This window comes from Beta vulgaris, chromosome 1 (assembly GCF_026745355.1).
Source record: "Beta vulgaris subsp. vulgaris cultivar EL10 chromosome 1, EL10.2, whole genome shotgun sequence".
Classification (NCBI taxonomy): domain Eukaryota; kingdom Viridiplantae; phylum Streptophyta; class Magnoliopsida; order Caryophyllales; family Amaranthaceae; genus Beta; species Beta vulgaris.
Genome location: NC_079202.1, coordinates 28,189,930 through 28,211,176, shown reverse-complemented (window position 1 = coordinate 28,211,176; position 21,247 = coordinate 28,189,930). Strand labels below are relative to the sequence as shown.

Here is a 21,247-nt window from a genome sequence, read left to right as displayed (position 1 = left end):
TCTCAGACATCAGAATTGAGCGATTCCAAAGCCTGAAATGTTTTTTTACCATTAATAGTTGAGCTCAGAAGCTGAATTCATTGCAGCCTAATTTTTCGCATCTGTGTCTTGCTCATCAGGGCACAAAATCGTAATTTGGGCTTAACTTCTATCTCGGAGATCAGAATTGAGCGATTCAAAAGCTTGAATTGTTTTTTTTACCATTTCTAAGGGTTCGTGAGCTTAGAAGCTGAATTCCTTGAAGTCCAATTTTTCGCGTCTTTTCCTGCTCATCTAAGCCCAAAATCGTAATTAGGGCCTAACTTCTAGCTCGGACATCAGAATTGAGCAATTCAAAATCCTAAATTGGTTTTTTAACCATTTCTAAGGGGTTCGTGAGCTCAGAAGCTGAATTCGTTGAAGCCTGATTTTTCGTGTCTGTTTCATGCTCATCTTGGCCCCACGTCGTAACTTTGACCTAACTCCTATCCCGGACATCGGAATTGAGCGATTCGAAAGCCTGAAATGTGTTTTTTACCATTATAAGAGGTTCGTGAGCTCAGAAGCTGAATTCATTGCAGCCTAATTTTTCACGTCTATGTCCTACTCATCATGGCCCAAAATCGTAATTTTGGCCTAACTTATAGCTCGGAGATCAGAATTGAGCGATTCAAAAGCTTGAATTGTTTTTTTACCATTTCTATGGGGTTCGTGAGCTTAGAATCTGAATTCCTTGAAGTCCTATTTTTCGCGTCTTTTTCCTGCTCATCTGAGCCCAAAATCGTAATTAGGGCCTAACTTCTAACTCGGACATCATAATTTAGCAATTCAAAAGCCTAAATTGGTTTTTTAACCATTTCTATAGGGTTCGTGAGCTTAAAAGCTGAATTCGTTGAAGTCCGTTTTTCGTGTCTGTTTCATGCTCATCTGGCCCAACATCGTAATTTTGACCTAACTCCTATCTCGGACATCAGAATTGAGCGATTCCAAAGCCTGACATGTTTTTTTACCATTATAAGTGGTTCGTGAGCTCAGAAGCGGAATTCATTGCAGCCTAATTTTTCACGTCTATGTCCTACTCATCAGGGCCCAAAATCGTAATTATGGCCTAACCTCTAGCTCGGAGATTAGAATTGAGCGATTCAAAAGCTTGAATTGTTTTTTTACCATATCTAAGGGGTTCGTGAGCTCAGAAGCTGAATTCGTTGAAGTTCGATTTCTCGTGTCTGTTTCATGCTCATCTTGGACCAACATCGGAATGTGGACGTAACTCCAATCTCGGACATCAGAATTGAGCGATTCCAAAGGCTGACATGTTTTTTTCCCATTATAAGTGGTTTGTGAGCTCTGAAGCTGAATTCATTGCAGCCTAATTTTTCGCGACTGTGTCTTGCTCATTAGGGCACAAAATCGTAATTTGGGACTAACTTCTATCTCGGAGATCAGAATTGAGCTATTCAAAAGCTTGAATTGTTTTTTTTACCATTTCTAAGGGGTTCGTGAGCTTAGAATCTGAATTCCTTGAAGTCCGATTTTTCGCATCTTTTTCCTGCTCATCTGAGCCCAAAATCGTAATTAGGGCCTAACTTCTAGCTCGGACATCAGAATTGAGCAATTCAAAAGCCTAAATTGGTTTGTTAACCATTTCTATACGGTTCGTGATCTCAGAAGCTAAATTCGTTGAAGTCCGATTTTTCGTGTCTGTTTCATGCTCATCTTGGCCGAACATCGTAATTTTGACCTAACTTCTATCTCGGACATCGGAATTTAGCGATTCCAAAGCCTGAAATGTGTTTTTTACCATTATAAGTGGTTCGTGAGCTCAGAAGCTGAATTAATTGCAGCCAAATTTTTCACGTCTATGTCCTACTAATCAGGGCCCAAAATCGTTATTATGGCCTAACTTGAAGCTCGGTGATCAGAATTGAGCGATTCAAAAGCTTGAATGTTTTTTTTACCATTTCTAAGGGGTTCGTGAGCTGAGAAGCTGAATTCGTTGAAGTTCGATTTATCGTGTCTGTTTCATGCTCATCTTGGCCTAACATCGGAATTTGGACGTAACTCCTATCTCGGACATCATAATTGAGCGATTCCAAAGCCTGACATGATTTTTTCCCATTTGTAAGGGGTTCGTGATCTCAGAAACTAAATTTTTTGAAGTCCGATTTTTCGTGTCTATTTCATGCTCATCTTGGCCCAACATCGTAATTTGGACCTAACTCCTATCTCAGACATCAGAATTGAGCTATTCCAATGCTTGAAATATTTTTTTACCATTATAAGTGGTTCGTGAGTTCATAAGCTGAATTCATTACAACATAATTTTTCACGTCTGTGTCATGCTCATCTGAGCCTAAAATCATAATTAGGGCCTAACTTCTAACTCGGACATCAGAATTGAGCAATTCAAAAGCCTTTATTGGTTTTTTACCATTTTTAAGGGGTCCGTGAGCTTAGAAGCTGAATTCGTTGAAGTCCGATTTTTCTTGTATGTTTCATGCTCATCTTGGCACAACATCGTAATTGGACCTAACTCCTATCTCGGACATCAGAATTGAGCGATTCCAAAGCTTGACATGTTTTTTACCCATTTCTAAGGGGTTCGTGAGCTCAGAAGCTGAATTCGTTGAAGTCCGATTTTTCGTGTCTGTTTCACGCTGATCTTGGCCCAACATCGTAATTTGGACCTAACTCCTATCTCGGACATCAAAATTGAGCGATTCCAAAGCTTGACATGTTTTTTACCCATTTCTAAGGGGTTCGTGAGCTCAGAAGCTGAATTCGTTGAAGTCCGATTTTTCGGTTGTTCATGCTCTTCTTGGCCCATCATCTAATTCTAACCTATCTCGGCATCAGAATTGAGCGATTCAAAGGCCTGAAATGTTTTTTTTACCATTATAAGTGGTTCGTGACTCATAGCTAAATCATTGCAACATAATTTTTCACGTCTGTATCCTGCTCATCAGGGCCCAAAATCGTAATTTGGGCCTAACTTCTAGCTCGGAGATCAAAATTAGGCGATTCAAATCTTGAATTGTTTTTTTACCATTTCTAAGGGGTTCGTGAGCTTAGAAGCTGAATTCCTTGATGTTCGATTTTTCGCGTCTTTTTCCTGCTCATCTGAGCCCAAAATCGTAAGTAGGGCCTAACTTCTAGCTCGGACATCAGAATTGAGCAATTCAAAAGCCTGAATTGGTTTTTTTACCATTTTTAAGGGGTTTGTGAGCTCAGAAAATGAATTCGTTGAAGTCCGATTTTTCGGGTCTGTTTCATGCTCATCTTGGCCCAACATCGTAATTTGGACCTAACACATATCTCGTACATTAGAATTGAGCGATTCCAAAGCCTGAAATGTTTTTTTTTTTACCATTATAAGTGGTTCGTGAGCTCAGAAGCTGAATTCATTGCAGCATAATTATGCACGTCTGTGTCTTGCTCATTAGGGCCCAAAATCGTAATTTTGGCCTAACTTCTAGCTCGGAGATCAGAATTGAGCGATTCAAAAGCTTGAATTGTTTTTTTACCATTTCTAAGGGGTTCGTGAGCTTAGAAGCTGAATTCCTTGATGTCCGATTTTTCGCTTCTTTTTCGTGCTCATCTAAGCCCAAAATCATAATTAGGGCCTAACTTCTAGCTCGGACATCAGAATTGAGCAATTCAAAAGCCTGAATTTCGTTTTTTACCATTTCTAAGGGGTTCGTGGCCTCAGAAGCTTAATTCGTTGAAGTCCAATTTTTCGTGTATGTTTCATGATCATCTTGGCCCAACATCGTAATTTGGACCTAACTCCTATCCCGGTCATCAGAATTGAGCGATTCCAAAGCTTGAATTTTTTTTTTTTACCATTATAAGTGGTTCTTGAGCTCAGAAGCTGAATGCATTGCAGCATAATTATTCACGTCTGTGTCTTGCTCATAAGGGCCCAAAATCGTAATTTTGGCCTAACTTCTAACTCGGAGATCAGAATTGAGCGATCCAAAATCTTGAATTGTTTTTTTACCATTTCTAAGGGGTTCGTGAGCTTAGAAGCTGAATTCCTTGATGTTCGATTTTTCGCTTCTTTTTCCTGCTCATCTGAGCCAAAAATCGCAAGTAGGGCCTAACTTCTAGCTCGGACATCAGAATTGAGCAATTCAAAAGCCTGAATTGGTTTTTTTTAACCATTTCTAAGGGGTTTGTGAGCTTAGAAGGTGAATTCGTTGAAGTCCGATTTTTCGGGTCTGTTTCATGCTCATCTTGGCCCAACATCGTAATTTGGACCTAACTCATATCTCGGACATCAGAATTGAGCGATTCCAAAGCCTGAAATGTTTTTTTTACCATTATAAGTGGTTCGTGAGCTCAGAAGCTGAATTCATTGCAGCGTAATTTTTCACGTCTGTGTCCTGCTCATCAGGGCCCAAAATCGTAATTTGGGCCTAACTTCTAGCTCGGAGATCAGAATTGAGCGATTCAAAAGCTGGTATTGTTTTTTTTTACCATTTCTAAGGGGTTCGTGAGCTTAGAAGCTGAATTCCTTGATGTCCGATTTTTCGCGTCTTTTTCGTGCTCATCTAAGCCCAAAATCATAATTAGGGCCTGGCTTCTAGCTCGGACATCAGAATTGAGCAATTCAAAAGCCTGAGTTTCATTTTTTACCATTTCTAAGGGGTTCGTGAGCTCAGAAGCTTAATTCGTTGAAGTCCAATTTTTCGTGTATGTTTCTACTCATCTTCATCTTCGGGCCCAACATCGTAATTTGGACCTAACTCCTATCCCGGACATCAGAATTGAGCGATTCCAAAGCCTGAATTTTTTTTTTTTACCATTATAAGTGGTTCGTGAGCTCAGAAGCTGAATGCATTGCAGCATAATTATTCACGTCTGTGTCTTGCTCATCAGGGCCCAAAATCGTAATTTTGGCCTAACTTCTAGCTCGGAGATCAGAATTGAGCGATTCAAAATCTTGAATTGTGTTTTTACCATTTCTAAGGGGTTCGTGAGCTTAGAAGCTGAATTCCTTGATGTTCGATTTTTTCGCGTCTTTTCCTGCTCATCTGATCCCAAAATTGTAAGTAGGGCGTAACTTCTAGCTCGGACATCAGAATTGAGCAATTCAAAAGCCTGAATTGGTTTTTTTTACCATTTCTAAGGAGTTTGTGAGCTCAGAAGCTGAATATGTTGAAGTCCGATTTTTCGGGTCTGTTTCATGCTCATCTTGGCCCAACATCGTAATTTGGACCTAACACATATCTCAGAAATCAGAATTGAGCGATTCCAAAGCTTGAATTGTTTTTTTACCATTTCTAAGGGGTTCGTGAGCTTAGAAGCTGAATTCCTTGATGTTCGATTTTTGGCGTCTTTTTCCTGCTCATCTGAGCCCAAAATCGTAAGTAGGGACTAACTCTAGCTCGGACATCAGAATTGAGCAATTAAAAGCCTGAATTTGTTTTTTTACCAATTTATAAGAGGTTTGTGAGCTTAGAAGCTAATTCGTTGAAGTCCATTTTTCGGTCTGTTTCACTCATCTTGGCCCAACATCGTAATTTGGACCTAACTCCTATCCCGGACATCAGAATGGAGCGATTCCAAAGCCTGAATTTTTTTTTTACCATTATAAGTGGTTCGTGAGCTCAGAAGCTGAATTCATTGCAGCATAATTATTCAGTCTGTGTCTGCTCATCAGGGCCCAAAATCGTAATTTTGGCTAACTTCTAGCTCGGAGATCAGAATTGAGTGATTCAAAACCTTGAATTGTTTTTACCATTTCTAAGGGGTTCGTGAGCTTTAGAAGCTGAATTCCTTGATGTCCAATTTTTTGCGTTTTTTTCCTGCTCGTTTGAGCCAAAAAGTCGAAATTAGCGCCTAACTTCTACTGCATCGGAATATAGAATTGAGCAAATTCAAAAGCCTGAATTGGTTTTTTACCATTTCTAAGGGATTCGTGAGCTCAGAACTGAATTCGTTGAAGTCCGATTTTTGTGTCTGTTGTTTCATGCTCATCTTGGCCCAACATCGTAATCTGGACCTAACTACTATCTCGGACATCAGAATTGAGCGATTCCAAAGCCTGACATGTTTTTTTCACATTTGTAAGGGGTTTGTGATCTCAGAAACTGAATTTTTTGAAGTCCGATTTTTCGTGTTTGTTTCATGCTCATTTTGGCCCAACATCGTAATTTGGACCTAACTCCTATCTCGGACATCAGTATTGAGCGATTTCAATGCTTGAAATGTTTTTTTTACCATTATAAGTGGTTCGTGAGCTCAGAAGCTGAATGCATTGCAGCATAATTATTCACGTCTGTGTCTTGCTCGTCAGGGCACAAAATCGTAATTTTGGCCTAAATTCTAGCTCGGAGATAAGAATTGAGCGATTCAAAATCTTGAATTGTTTTTTTACCATTTCTAAGGGGTTCGTGAGCTTAGAAGCTGAATTTATTGATGTTCGATTTTTCGCGTCTTTTTCCTGCTCATCTGAGCCCGAAATCGTAAGTAGGGCCTAATTTCTAGCTCGGACATCAGAATTGAGCAATTCAAAAGCCTGAATAGGTTTTTTTTACCATTTCTAAGGGGTTTGTGAGCTCAGAAGCAGAATTCGTTGATGTCGATTTTTCGGGTCTGTTTCATGCTCATCTTGGCCCAACATCATAATTTGGACCTAACACATATCTCGGACATCCGAATTGAGCGATTCCACAGCCTGAAATGTTTTTTTTTTACCATTATAAGTGGTTCGTGAGCTCAGAAGCTGAATTCATTGCAACATAATTATTCACGTCTGTGTCTTGCTCATCAGGGCCCAAAATCGTAATTTTGGCCTAACTTCTAGCTCGGAGATCAGAATTGAGCAATTCAAAAGCTTGAATTGGTTTTTTACCATTTCTAAGGGGTTCGTGATCTCATAAGCTGAATTCGTTGAAGTCCGATTTTTCGTGTCTGTTTCATGATCATCTTGGCCCAACATCGTAATCTGGACCTAACTCCTATCTCGGACATCAGAATTGAGCGATTCCAAAGCCTGACATGTTTTTTTCCCATTTGTAAGGGGTTCGTGATCTCAGAAACTGATTTTTTTGAAGTCCGATTTTTCGTGTCTGTTTCATGCTCATCTTGGCCCAACATCGTAATTTGGACCTAACTCCTATCTCGGACATCAGAATTGAGCGATTCCAATGCTTGAAATGTTTTTTTTACCATTATAAGTGGTTCGCGAGCTCATAAGCTGAATTCATTACAGCATAATTTTTCACGTCTGTGTCATGCTCATCACGGCCCAAAATCGTAATTTTGGCCTAACTTCTAGCTCTAGGATCAGAATTGAGCGATTCAAAAGCTTGAATTGTTTTTTAACCATTTCTAAAGGGTTCATGAGCTTAGAAGCTGAATTCCTTGATGTTCGATTTTTCGCGTCTTTTTCCTGCTCATTTGAGCCCAAAATCGTAAGTAGGGACTAACTTCTAGCTCGGACATCAGAATTAAGCAATTCAAAAGCCTGAATTTGTTTTTTTACCAATTCTAAGGGGTTTGTGAGCTTAGAAGCTGAATTCGTTGAAGTCCGATTTTTCGGGTCTGTTTCATGCTCATCTTGGCCCAACATCGTAATTTGGACCTAACTCATATCTCGGACATCAGAATTGAGCGATTCCAAAGCCTTAAATGTTTTTTTTACCATTATTAGTGGTTCGTGAGCTCAGAAGCTGAATTCATTGCAGCGTAATTTTTCACGTCTGTTTCCTGCTCATCAGGGCCCAAAATCGTAATTAGGGCCTAACTTCTAGCTCGGAGATCAGAATTAAGCGATTCAAAAGCTGGTATTGTTTTTTTTTACCATTTCTATGGGGTTCGTGAGCTTAGAAGCTGAATTCCTTGATGTCCGATTTTTCGCGTCTTTTTCGTGCTCATCTAAGCCCAAAATCATAATTAGGGCCTAACTTCTAGCTCGGACATCAGAATTGAGCAATTCAAAAGCCTGAATTTCGTTTTTTACAATTTCTAAGGGGTTTGTGAGCTCAGAAGCTTAATTCGTTGAAGTCCAATTTTTCGTGTATGTTTCATGCTTATCTTGACCCAACATCGTAATTTGGCCATAACTCCTATCCCGGACATCAGAATTGAGCGATTCCAAAGCCTGAATTTTTTTTTTTACCATTATAAGTGGTTCGTGAGCTCAGAGGTGAATGCATTGCCAGCACAATTATTCACGTCTGTGTCTTGCTCATTAGTGCCCAAAATCGTAATTTTGGCCTAACTTCTAACTCAGAGATCAGAATTGAGCGATTGAAAATCTTGAATTGTTTTTTTACCATTAAGAGGTTCGTGAGCTTAGAAGCTGAATTCCTTGATGTTCGATTTTTCGCGTCTTTTTCCTGCTCATCTGAGCCCAAAATCGTAAGTAGGGCCTAACTTCTAGCTCGGACATCACAAATTGAGCAATTCAAAAGCCTGAATTGGTTTTTTACCATTTCTAAGGGTTTGTGAGCTCAGAAGCTGAATTCGTTGAAGTCCGATTTTTCGGGTCTGTTTCATGCTCATCTTGGCCCAACATCGTAATCTGGACCTAACTCCTATCTCGGACATCAGAATAGAGCGATTCCAAAGCCTGACATGTTTTTTTCCCATTTCTAAGTCGTTTGTGAGCTCAGAAGCTGAATTCAATGAAGTCTGATTTTTTGTGTCTGTTTCATGCTCATCGTGGCCCAACATCGTAATTTGGACCTAACTCCTATCTCGGACATCAGAATTGAGCGATTCTAAAGCCTGCAATGTTTTTTTTTTTACCATTATAAGTGGTTCGTGAGCTCAAAGCTGAATTCATTGCAGCATAATTTTTCACTTCTGTGTCTTGCTCATCAGGGCCCAAAATCGTAATTTTAGCCTAACTTCTAGCTCGGAGATCAGAATTGAGCGATTCAAAAGCTTGAATTGTTTTTTTACCATTTCTAAGGTGTTCGTGAGCTTAGAAGCTGAATTCCTTGATGTTCGTTTTTTCGCGTCTTTTTCCTGCTCATCTGAGCCCAAAATTGTAAGTAGGGCCTAACTTCTAGCTCGGACTTCAGAATTGAGCAATTCAAAAGCCTGATTTGGTTTTTTTACCATTTCTAATGGGGTTTGTGAGCTCAGAAGCTGAATTCGTTGAAGTCCGATTTTTCGGGTCTGTTTCATGCTCATCTTGGCCCAACATCGTAATTTGGACCTAACACATATCTCGGACATCAAAATTGAGCGATTCCAAAGCCTGAAATGTTTTTTTTTTACCATTATAAGTGGTTCGTGAGCTGAGAAGCTGAATTCATTGCAGCATAATTATTCACGTCTGTGTCTTGCTCATCAGGGCCCAAAATCGTAATTTTGGCCTAGCTTCTAGCTCGGAGATCAGAATTGAGCGATTCAAAAGCTTGAATTGTTTTTTTACCATTTCTAAGGGGTTCGTGAGCTTAGAAGCTGAATTCCTTGATGTTCGATTTTTCGTGTCTTTTTCCTGCTCGTCTGAGCCCAAAATCGTAAGTAGGCATTAACTTTTAGCTCGAACATCAGAATTGAGCAATTCAAAAGCCTGAATTGGTTTTTTTACCATTTATAAGAGGTTTGTGAGCTTAGAAGCTGAATTCGTTGAAGTCCGATTTTTCGGGTCTGTTTCATGCTCATCTTGGCCCAACATCGTAATTTGGACCTAACTCATATCTCGGACATCAGAATTGAGCGATTCCAAAGCCTGAAATGTTATTTTTTACCATTATAAGTGGTTCGTGAGCTCAGAAGCTGAATTCATTGCAGCGTAATTTTTCACGTCTGTGTCCTGCTCATCAGGGCCCAAAATCGTAATTTGGGCCTAACTTCTGCTCGGAGATCAGAATTGAGCGATTCAAAAGCTGGTATTGTTTTTTTTTACTTTCTAAGGGGTTCGTGAGCTCAGAAGCTGAATTCCTTTGATGTCCGATTTTTCGCGTCTTTTTCGTGCTCATCTAAGCCCAAAATCATAATTAGGGCCTGGCTTCTAGCTCGGACATCAGAATTGAGCAATTCAAAAGCCTGAGTTTCATTTTTTACCATTTCTAAGGGGTTCGTGAGCTCAGAAGCTTAATTCGTTGAAGTCCAATTTTTCGTGTATGTTTCATACTCATCTTGGCCCAACATCGTAATTTGGACCTAACTCCTATCCCGGACATCAGAATTGAGCGATTCCAAATCCTGAATTTTTTTTTTTACCATTATAAGTGGTTCGTGAGCTCAGAAGCTGAATGCATTGCAGCATAATTATTCACGTCTGTGTCTTGCTCATCAGGGCCCAAAATCGTAATTTTGGCCTAACTTCTAGCTCGGAGATCAGAATTGAGCGATTCAAATCTTGAATTGTGTTTTTACCATTTCTAAGGGGTTCGTGAGCTTAGAAGCTGAATTCCTTGATGTTCGATTTTTCGCGTCTTTTTCCTGCTCATCTGATCCCAAAATTGTAAGTAGGGCGTAACTTCTAGCTCGGACATCAGAATTGAGCAATTCAAAAGCCTGAATTGGTTTTTTTTACCATTTCTAAGGAGTTTTGTGAGCTCAGAAGCTGAATTTGTTGAAGTCCGATTTTTCGGGTCTGTTTCATGCTCATCTTGGCCCAACATCGTAATTTGGACCTAACACATATCTCAGAAATCAGAATTGAGCGATTCCAAAGCTTGAATTGTTTTTTTACCATTTCTAAGGGGTTCGTGAGCTTAGAAGCTGAATTCCTTGATGTTCGATTTTTGGCGTCTTTTTCCTGCTCATCTGAGCCCAAAATCGTAAGTAGGGACTAACTTCTAGCTCGGACATCAGAATTGAGCAATTCAAAAGCCTGAATTTGTTTTTTTACCAATTCTAAGGGGTTTGTGAGCTTAGAAGCTGAATTCGTTGAAGTCCGATTTTCGGGTCTGTTCATGCTCATCTTGGCCCAACATCGTAATTTGGACCTAACTCATATCTCGGACATCAGAATTGAGCGATTCCAAAGCCTGAAATGTTTTTTTTTTTTACCATTATAAGTGGTTCGTGAGCTCAGAAGCTGAATTCATTGCAGCGTAATTTTCACGTCTGTGTCCTGCTCATCAGGGCCAAAATGTAATTTTGGCCTAACTTCTAGCTCGGAGATCAGAATTGAGTGATTCAAAACCTTGAATTGTTTTTTACCATTTCTAAGGGGTTCGTGAGCTTAGAAGCTGAATTCCTTGATGTCCAATTTTTTGCGTTTTTTTCCTGCTCGTTTGAGCCAAAAGTCGTAATTAGCGCCTAACTTCTAGCTCGGACATTAATTGAGCAATTCAAAAGCCTGAATTGGTTTTTTACCATTTCTAAGGGATTCGTGAGCTCAGAAGCTGAATTCGTTGAAGTCTGATTTTTCGTGTCTGTTTCATGCTCATCTTGGCCCAACATCGTAATCTGGACCTAACTACTATCTCGGACATCAGAATTGAGCGATTCCAAAGCCTGACATGTTTTTTTCACATTTGTAAGGGGTTTGTGATCTCAGAAACTGAATTTTTTGAGTCCGATTTTTCGTGTTTGTTTCATGCTCATTTTGCCCAACATCGTAATTTGGACCTAATCCTATCTCGACATCAGTTTGAGCGATTCCAATGCTTGAAATGTTTTTTTTACCATTATAAGTGGTTCGTGAGCTCAGAAGCTGAATGCATTGCAGCATAATTATTCACGTCTGTGTCTTGCTCGTCAGGACACAAAATCGTAATTTTGGCCTAAATTCTAGCTCGGAGATCAGAATTGAGCGATTCAAAATCTTGAATTGTTTTTTTACCATTTCTAAGGGGTTCGTGAGCTTAGAAGCTGAATTTATTGATGTTCGATTTTTCGCGTCTTTTTCCTGCTCATCTGAGCCCGAAATCGTAAGTAGGCCTAATTTCTAGCTCGGACATCAGAATTGAGCAATTCAAAAGCCTGAATAGGTTTTTTTTACCATTTCTAAGGGGTTTGTAGTCAGACAGAATTCGTTGATGTCGATTTTTCGGTCTGTTCATGCTCATCTTGGCCCAACATCATAATTTGGGCCTAACACATATCTCGGACTCCGAATTGCGCGATTCCACAGCCTGAAATGTTTTTTTTTTACCATTATAATGGTTCGTGAGCTCAGAAGCTGAATTCGTTGCAACATAATTATTCACGTCTGTGTCTTGCTCATCAGGGCCCAAAATCGTAATTTTGGCCTAACTTCTAGCTCGGAGATCAGAATTGAGCAATTCAAAAGCTTGAATGGTTTTTACCATTTCTAAGGGTTGTGATCTCAAAACTGAATTCGTTGAAGTCCGATTTTTCGTGTCTGTTTCATGATCATCTTGGCCCAACATCGTAATTTGGACCTAACTCCTATCTCGGACATCAGAATTGAGCGATTCCAAAGCCTGACATGTTTTTTTTCCATTTGTAAGGGGTTCGTGATCTCAGAATCTGAATTTTTTGAAGTCCGATTTTTCGTGTCTGTTTCATGCTCATCTTGGCCCAACATCGTAATTTCGAGCTAACTCCTATCTCGGACTCAGAATTGAGCGATTCCAATGCTTGAAATGTTTTTTTTACCATTATAAGTGGTTCGCGAGCTCATAAGCTGAATTCATTACAGCATAATTTTTCACGTCTGGTCATGCTCATCACGGCCCAAAATCGTAATTTTGGCCTAACTTCTAGCTCTAGGATCAGAATTGAGCGATTCAAAAGCTTTGAATTGTTTTTTAACCATTTCTAAAGGGTTCATGAGCTTAGAAGCTGAATTCCTTGATGTTCGATTTTTCGCGTCTTTTTCCTGCTCATTTGAGCCCAAAATCGTAAGTAGGGACTAACTTCTAGCTCGGACATTAGAATTGAGCAATTCAAAAGCCTGAATTTGTTTTTTTAACCATTCTAAGGGTTTGTGAGCTTAGAAGCTGAATTCGTTGAAGTCCGATTTTTCGGGTCTGTTTCATGCTCATCTTGTCCCAACATCGTAATTTGGACCTAAGTCATATCTCGGACATCAGAATTGAGCGATTCCAAAGCCTGAAAGTTTTTTTACCATTATTAGTGGTTCGTGTAGAGCTCAGAAAGCTGAATTCATTGCAAGCGTAATTTTTCACGTCTGTTTCCTGGTCATCTCGGCCCAAAATCGTAATTTGGGCCAAACTTCTAGCTCGGAGATCAGAATTAAGCGATTCAAAAGCTGGTATTGTTTTTTTTACCATTTCTATGGGGTTCGTGAGCTTAGAAGCTGAATTCCTTGATGTCCGATTTTTCGCGTCTTTTTCGTGCTCATCTAAGCCCAAAATCATAATTAGGGCCTAACTTCTAGCTCGGACATCAGAATTGAGCGATTCAAAAGCCTGAATTTCGTTTTTTACAATTTCTAAGGGGTTTGTGAGCTCATAAGCTTAATTCGTTGAAGTCCAATTTTTCGTGTATGTTTCATGCTTATCTTGACCCAACATCGTAATTTGGCCCTAACTCCTATCCCGGACATCAGAATTGAGCGATTCCAAAGCCTGAATTTTTTTTTTTACCATTATAATGTGGTTCGTGAGCTCAGAAGGTGAATGCATTGCAGCACAATTATTCACGTCTGTGTCTTGCTCATTAGTGCCCAAAATCGTAATTTTGGCCTAACTTCTAACTCAGAGATCAGAATTGAGCGATTGAAAATCTTGAATTGTTTTTTTACCATTTCTAAGAGGTTCGTGAGCTTAGAAGCTGAATTCCTTGATGTTCGATTTTTCGCATCTTTTTCCTGCTCATCTGAGCCCAAAATCGTAAGTAGGGCCTAACTTTTAGCTCGGACATTAGCATTGAGCAATTCAAAAGCCTGAATTGGTTTTTTTACCATTTCTAAGGGGTTTGTGAGCTCTGAAGCTGAATTCGTTGAAGTCCGATTTTTCGGGTCTGTTTCATGCTCATCTTGGCCCAACATCGTAATCTGGACCTAACTCCTATCTCGGACATCAGAATAGAGCGATTCCAAAGCCTGACATGTTTTTTTCCCATTTCTAAGTCGTTTGTGAGCTCAGAAGCTGAATTCGTTGAAGTATGATTTTTTGTGTCTGTTTCATGCTCATCGTGGCCCAACATCGTTATTTGGACCTAACTCCTATCTCGGACATCAGAATTGAGCGATTCTAAAGCCTGCAATGTTTTTTTTACCATTATAAGTGGTTCGTGAGCTCAGAAGCTGAATTCATTGCAGCATAATTTTTCACTTCTGTGTCTTGCTCATCAGGGCCCAAAATCGTAATTTTGGCCTAACTTCTAGCTCGGAGATCAGAATCGAGTGTTTCAAAAGCTTGAATTATTGCTTACCATTTCTAAGGGGTTTGACAGGCTAAAGTCGTATCACCTTATCAAAAGTAATCCTAAGCCCTCTAACAAATAGTAGTCAGGGAAGTAGGGTCGAATCCATAGAGAAACAGTGTTCTTTTCCTAATTGTCAGTCAAATCTAGAGTATAGGGACGAGTGTTTGTGAGTAATTATACTAAACTAAACTATAACTATATCAAGAATTATCAATAATAAAAAGTCTAGGGCATAGGTTCACCAATGATCAATATTTCGGGATGAAACACTAAAATCAACAATTAATAATGCAGTTAAACAGATTGATTCGCTCTCTCAAGTCTAAATCAAGCATAGAACGATATTAACAGGCTCTCGCAATTTATTAACACCATTTATTCTACTATTTGAAACTAGCCTTAATATCAAGTTTATACCTCTCGCGCATAACCTAATATTGCAACACTATAACAATCAAATCTGGCCAAAATTGGATTGAATAGACATAAAAACATTCAATAGGAATCAACATGCATTAATAAAAATCAATACTTTAATAAACATCCCTTCCTAATTGATCATGGATCCCCCTAAACCCTAGAAATAGACTACTCAATCATAATTGGGGAAAACATATTCATAATTAAATAAGCAAACATGAATTAATAATAAAGGATTGAATAGGAATAAGAAGAGAAGATAAATAATACCAATTGTAGAACCAATCTTGCAAAAATCAAAGCTTCTATTGAAAATTCAATGTAATTGGGGAAAAAGCAAAACTAGGGTTCTTCAATAATTGAGAGAAAAAGGAGTTTAAATCTTTTATGAATTAATTATCGAAAAAACAAAATAGAAATTAAGATAGGAAATAATAATATTCCCTTGAGTCCTTATACCTTTCTATTTCCTAAAACAACTAGAAAAATAGAGTCCAATTCGTCAAAAGATAAAGCCTTATTCGACTAGGAAACCCGGAATAATCCGCGGCCGCGGATTTCGGGCTGCAAAACAGCGTCAACTTGCAAAGACCATATCTCCCAAACTAGAAGTCGTATCGGGGCGTGTAATATACCGTTGGAAAGCTCTTCAAGTCTAGTTTCCAACCCCACTGGAATCACTGAATTCTGATCTCTGGATGATAAGTTATGATCAAAATAGTGCACATGACTCAATTTCCATACTTCTTTTAATACGTTTCCGCTATGTTTGAGTTGCAATCCGACTTGAAGATGCCCTTTGGACTTCTCATTTGACTTAGCTCCTTCCTAGATGCTTCTCATGCTTAAGCTTATCCAATAATAATCCAATTGTGTTCTCAATACCTGAAAACTATCAAAAACACCGAAAACACACACAAGAGTAATATCTTCTCAACTTAAGTAACTATATGTGCAATTATGGACTAATAATGCAACTAAATGATCCTAAAATGCAACCTAAATGCATCATGAAATGCCTATATTAATATGACTCATCAAACTCCCCAAGCTAAACTGTTGCTTGTCCTCAAGCAATCAAACAATAGACACGGGAAGAAAATGATAACCTACAATATGGGACTAAAACAGGGTCAAGCACACAATCCAAAACACGGGAGATATCGATCCTACATGAACCAAGCATCGAGTATCAATGAAACAAAGCCGCATAGCACGTCATGTGACCAATCAACTCGACAATCTTACCACAACCCTTTCCCCCAAACTGGACTTAACAAAACTTGACAGACCTCACTATAGGTATGTGAACTAATACTCTCTTGTGTTTAGGGCGAAAATTAATGACACTCAACGATCTCAACCTATATATATCAACTCAGAAGAAGCAGTACTCTTTAACTTTGACCTTTTGACTCACTTTCAACATGAAAAATGTAACACACAAAGATCAAGAGGACTTTCAAGGGTAGTAATGAGGCTAGGGTTAAGGGTATGGATCATATTTTGGGAAATGTGGTGGAAAAGCCAAGAAGGGAGCAAATATGAATGTAAAACGGCCTAACAAGGCATTCATCACAACTTCATATAACACCATCATTACCACAATATCACCACAATATTTTTCATGCATAGTAACCATATATAACCATTTCACTTTTCTTTTCAAAATATGTTCACTTTCTTTGTTCTTTCATTTCTTTTTCTTCACTCTTTTTCATATTGCCAAAATCTCTTTGCACCACATTCAAATTCGTGATAAAGCTCATTAATAACACTTTCCTTCAACATAACCATGCATTAACTACATCCATGTAATACAGTATGACCAAAACTAACATTTGCTCCCCCAAGCTAGGCTTGGGACAAAAATCAAATGAGGTTAAGGGTTGTAATATGGGTGTAATTAGCAAGCAAGGGTCAAGAAAGCTCAGCGGGGCTAGAGACGGAAAATATGTAAACAAATAGAACTCTGGAGCTAAAATCATGAAATGAACGCCTCAATCATATCAAATAGTGTACACAATCAAGTATCAAGGATGTACCAGGTCAAAATCAAGATCAATACATCAACTGAGGAACTAATCACTCATGAAAGAGCATAACTGACACAGACTCGTCAGTTTATTAGGCACAAAAGCTCACATGGGTCAATTTTGTCTGCACAATAAAGTTAAAGCCAGCCAGAGAGATCAAACAGTCTTACCACAGCCAATCAATCGTATCACAATTATGCTATGAAGAATCATGAAACCACTGTACAGCAAGGCTGTAGAGCTGTAGTAGAGATATCCACAAAAATCTCGAAGGTGTGCCAACAATAGTCCCATAGATGAAAACTATAATGAAATGAGCTATCTAAAATGCAACTATGATGCAACTAAGAAAGCAGTACATTTTTTTGGTTACACGTAAAATCCTATTCCTAATGAACAGGCAAAAGCATGTAATATCCTATGAAAGCAATGAAATCTACACTAGAAAGCCATAAAAGATAGAATATTCCTCCCCCAAGCTAGAATTTGCAGTGTCCTCACTGCATAAACTAGTTTAGAAAAAGAATTCAGAACCAACCCCGACAATCATCCAACACCAGAGTCACCCACGAACAACCATAACACATCACTAAAACCATACACAAACTCCAATAATCTAAAAATTCAATCAATGTGTGCAAAAGATTCTCACAAGAGGGCATTAAAACAAAAATCCAAGCAAAAATTTGGAAGAAACATAAATGACAAGTACAAGTGAGAATAAATGCTTACTACCCAATTAATTGGGGAGAAGAGGCAAATGTGCTCAAAATCCATATCGTAATGCTTTACAAAGACGAACTTGAATCTAGTTGGTGCCTACTTGACAAAATCCTGTAACCATCATCAATTAAATTATAGAGAAGAGGTAAGAAAATGAGAAAGTAATAAGAAAAGAAAATTAAAAAGAAAGAGAAAAAAGGAAACAAAACAAAAGAAAAAAAATAATAATAAAAAAATAAATCAAAGAACAAACGACGTATCGAAAAGAGATGAGAGAGACGCAAATAAGGAACATTGGGTTGCTGGTGGTCCGCCGAATAGGAGGGGAGCAGGAGTGATTGGGTTTGCGGCTGTTGCTGGTGGGAGGTCAAGAGGACGGGAAGACCGTCGGCGAAGTTGTGCGGGCAGGAGACGCGAGGGGGGGGGGCGCTGAAAGTTTGTGAGGGCGAGAGGGGTGGTCACGGTGCCGGCAGGTGTGGGGCTGTGAGGAGTTCGAAAGGCGAGAGGGAGGCGTCGCGTTGCCGGCGGGTCGGGGGTGGTCGGAGGGTCGCCGGTCGTCGGATGCTGGTGAGAGAGGTCGAGAGGGGTGGGGGTGTTTGTTGGTTTTTTTTTTGTTTTATGTTTTGGTTTGGGGTTGGGCGAATGGTATTTGGACCCTCGAAATCCCGCGGTCGCGGGTTATACCCCGCGGGCTGGCAGAGTGTTTGTGATGTGGGGGGGATTGGTGCTGCGGGCGCGGGTTTTCGGATGGGGGCGCAGGCTGTACCCCGCGGGCTGGCAGAACAGTGGTGAGGGAGGGGTCGTGGCTGGCCGCGGGCACGTGTTTTACCCCGCGGGCTGGAGGAAAAAGGGTGATAGTGGAGCCAAATTCCGCGGGCGCATGTTGGAGCTTGTGCTTTCACCTATAGTCAAAAATTATACACCAAAACCACTAAACAACACTTGTTAGCATGGTTAGTCTAATAAAAAATGAAGATTGAATTCAAGTGAATTCAAAAACTAAAAGAAACTACGAAAAGAAACTAACTAAACTAAAAAAAAAAAGAAACGAATTCAAGTGAATTCAAAAACACAAAAATAAAAATAAATTGAATTCAAGTAAATTCAATATGCAAATATTTTTGTTCTTTTCTTTTGTTTAGAAATGAAGAGTAAAAGTAAAAAAAAGAGTTAGAGATTCGGGTTGCCTCCCGAATAGCGCTGGTTTATGCAGGTCCCGCACGACCGTTTACCTCTACATTACACACAGATCGATCGAACCTCTTTACCTGTTGGCATCCATCAAGGTCGAATTCTTCACTTTCGAGCATCTTCTCAATAGCAGCTACCTCATTGCTCCATATACTGCCATCACCTGTGGAAGACTCAAGACAAAGTACCGCCTCCAAGGGTCTCTATAGAGAGCTTGGGGCATGTTATCATGGCAAATTACATCAACCACATCAATACTCCAACACTTTTCCTCTAGCATAGGACTTTTCAAAGCAGTGCTTAGATTAAAAGTGACCTCATCATCTCCAACAGATAGTGTAAGCTTACCATTTTTCACATCAATGACGGCACCTGCAGTGTGAAGGAATGGCCTACCCAAAATGATTGGAATTTGCCTATCTTCCTCCATATCAAGTACAACAAAGTCCACGGGAATAAAAAAATTTACCTACTCTAACAGGTACATCCTCTAAAATACCTAGGGGTATTTAACAGAACGGTCAGCCATTTGTAGAGTAATATTGGTAACTTTCAAACTTCCCATATTCAATTTGGAGGACACAGACAATGGCATAACACTCACACTAACCCCCAAATCACATAAAGCTTTGTCAATGAACAAACTACCAATGTGACAAGGTATAGAGAAACTACCGGGGTCTTTTAATTTTGGTGGAGATTTATTTTGTAAAATGGCACTACATTCTTCAGTAAAAGCAACTGTCTCCACCTCGTTAAAAGCCCTTTTCCTAGTCAAGATATCTTTCATAAATTTAGCATAAGCAGGCACTTGAGTAATTAATTCCGTGAAAGGAACTGTTACCTGAAGATTCTTGACGACTTCCAAAAACTTACCAAATTGCTTGTCCAGCTTACTCTTTAGGTGTCGATTGGGGAAAGGAAGTTTGATAGGAGGAACCTCAATAGCAGGCTTTTTGGCTTCATTGGTCTCTTCATGTTCGGTGGCTTGCTGAGAGTTCTCCTTGTCATTTTGAGCTTCAGCTGGGACCTGTTCCTCATCATTTTTCACACTCAAAGTATCATCAATAGGCATGGGTGGTCCATTATAGTGAGAACCACTGCGGAGAGTGATGGCATTTGCCGAATCTGTAGGCTGAACTGGTTGTGCTGGAAGGGCACCTTGTTGGCGAGTAGAGTTCGAAGTAGCCAATTGCGCCAACTGATTCTCCAACATCTTATTGTGAGCTATAATGGACTCAATTTGTGCCTTGTCAGCTTGTCGATCCTTTTGCATTTGTAGCATCATGTTCCTCATCTCAACCATCATTGGATCGACAGGAGGTGCTTGTTGAGATGGGTTGAAAGGTGGTCTAGAGAAACCAGGAGGGTGTTGGGACGGTTGTTGGTAGTACCTCTGGTTCAATTGTTGTGCTTGTGGTTGTGGTGCAGGAGGATTTAGGACATTAGTGCTCTTGTAAGACAAGTTAGGATGATTTCTCAACCCTGGATTGTATGTGTTGGAGTATGGGTTGTTCGACTGATATGTTTGAAAGGCATTAACTTGTTCGAGGGAACTCCGACACTCTTGTGCCCAATGTCCAACTGTACCACAATTATCACACAAAATCACGGATGTAGTACCCAAAGCAGCAACACTTGCAGGAGAGGAGAGTTGCATATTGTCAAGCTTATTGCTGATTGCATCCATCTGTGCAGCTAATAGGGATATAGAATCTATCTCATGCTTCCCACCCTTGTTAGCTAGTCCTCGAGGATTACCATATTGAGAGTTGTGGATAGCCATCTCCTCGATCAAATCATGTGCAGCATCAATTTCTAGTTTCATGAATCTCCCATTTGCTGCAGAGTCAAGGATAAGTCTCGAGTTGTTCCCCAAACCATTGTAGAATCCCTGAACTAGGAACCATTTTTGTAGACCGTGATGGGGACATTCTCTCTGAAGATCTTTAAATCTTTCCCATGCCTCATGTAAAGACTCATCAGTCCCTTGGGTGAAGTTTGTAATCTGACTACGCAACCTAGCAGTCTTCTCTGGAGGGTTAGTACTTTTTGTAGAAAGCTAGAGCCAAGGTATTCCAATCAGTGATCCAAGAGTGGCTCGATTAATCCCATTGTACCACATATTTGCCTTGTCTCGAAGTGAAAATGGAAAAAAATCTCCCGAATCTGATCTTGTGTCACTCCCTGCTGCTTAATGGTAGAGCAATATTGGCAGAAATCTTGATAATGAAGATTGGGGTCTTCATTAGGTCCACCACCAAATCGTTTTCTTTCGATCATGTTTAGCAATGCAGGTTTGATCTCGAAATTTACAGCTTCGATTTCAGGCATTTGATTGCTTCTGGGAAGTTCAGCCAAAGAGGGTTGGGAAAAATCAGTAAGCCTCCGAGCCATCTCTGATTCTGGTGGAGCAACAGAAACAATGCTGGTAGAATCAGAGTCAGAATCCAAAGGATTATCTTCCCTTGGATTATCTCGCAACTGTCTGGAAAAGTTCTTCTGTCTATGAAAGGATCTTTCGATTTCAGGATCAAATTGTAGGAAATCTGAACTCAAACTCCTGCGCATAGAAGAACTAAAGAACACACAATTGAGAGATTTTGTCTCAAAGAACAAGT

At 39.7% G+C, this 21,247-nt stretch overlaps 1 non-coding gene across 1 annotated transcript; it reads left to right on the top strand.

Annotated features, from left to right (window-relative positions):
• The first annotated feature begins 20,542 nt into the window (after window positions 1-20,542).
• LOC125494504 (small nucleolar RNA R71) lies at window positions 20,543-20,649 on the top strand. The gene has a single exon (XR_007270751.1). It is a non-coding gene; the product is annotated as a small nucleolar RNA R71 (small nucleolar RNA).
• The last annotated feature ends 598 nt before the right edge of the window (window positions 20,650-21,247 follow it).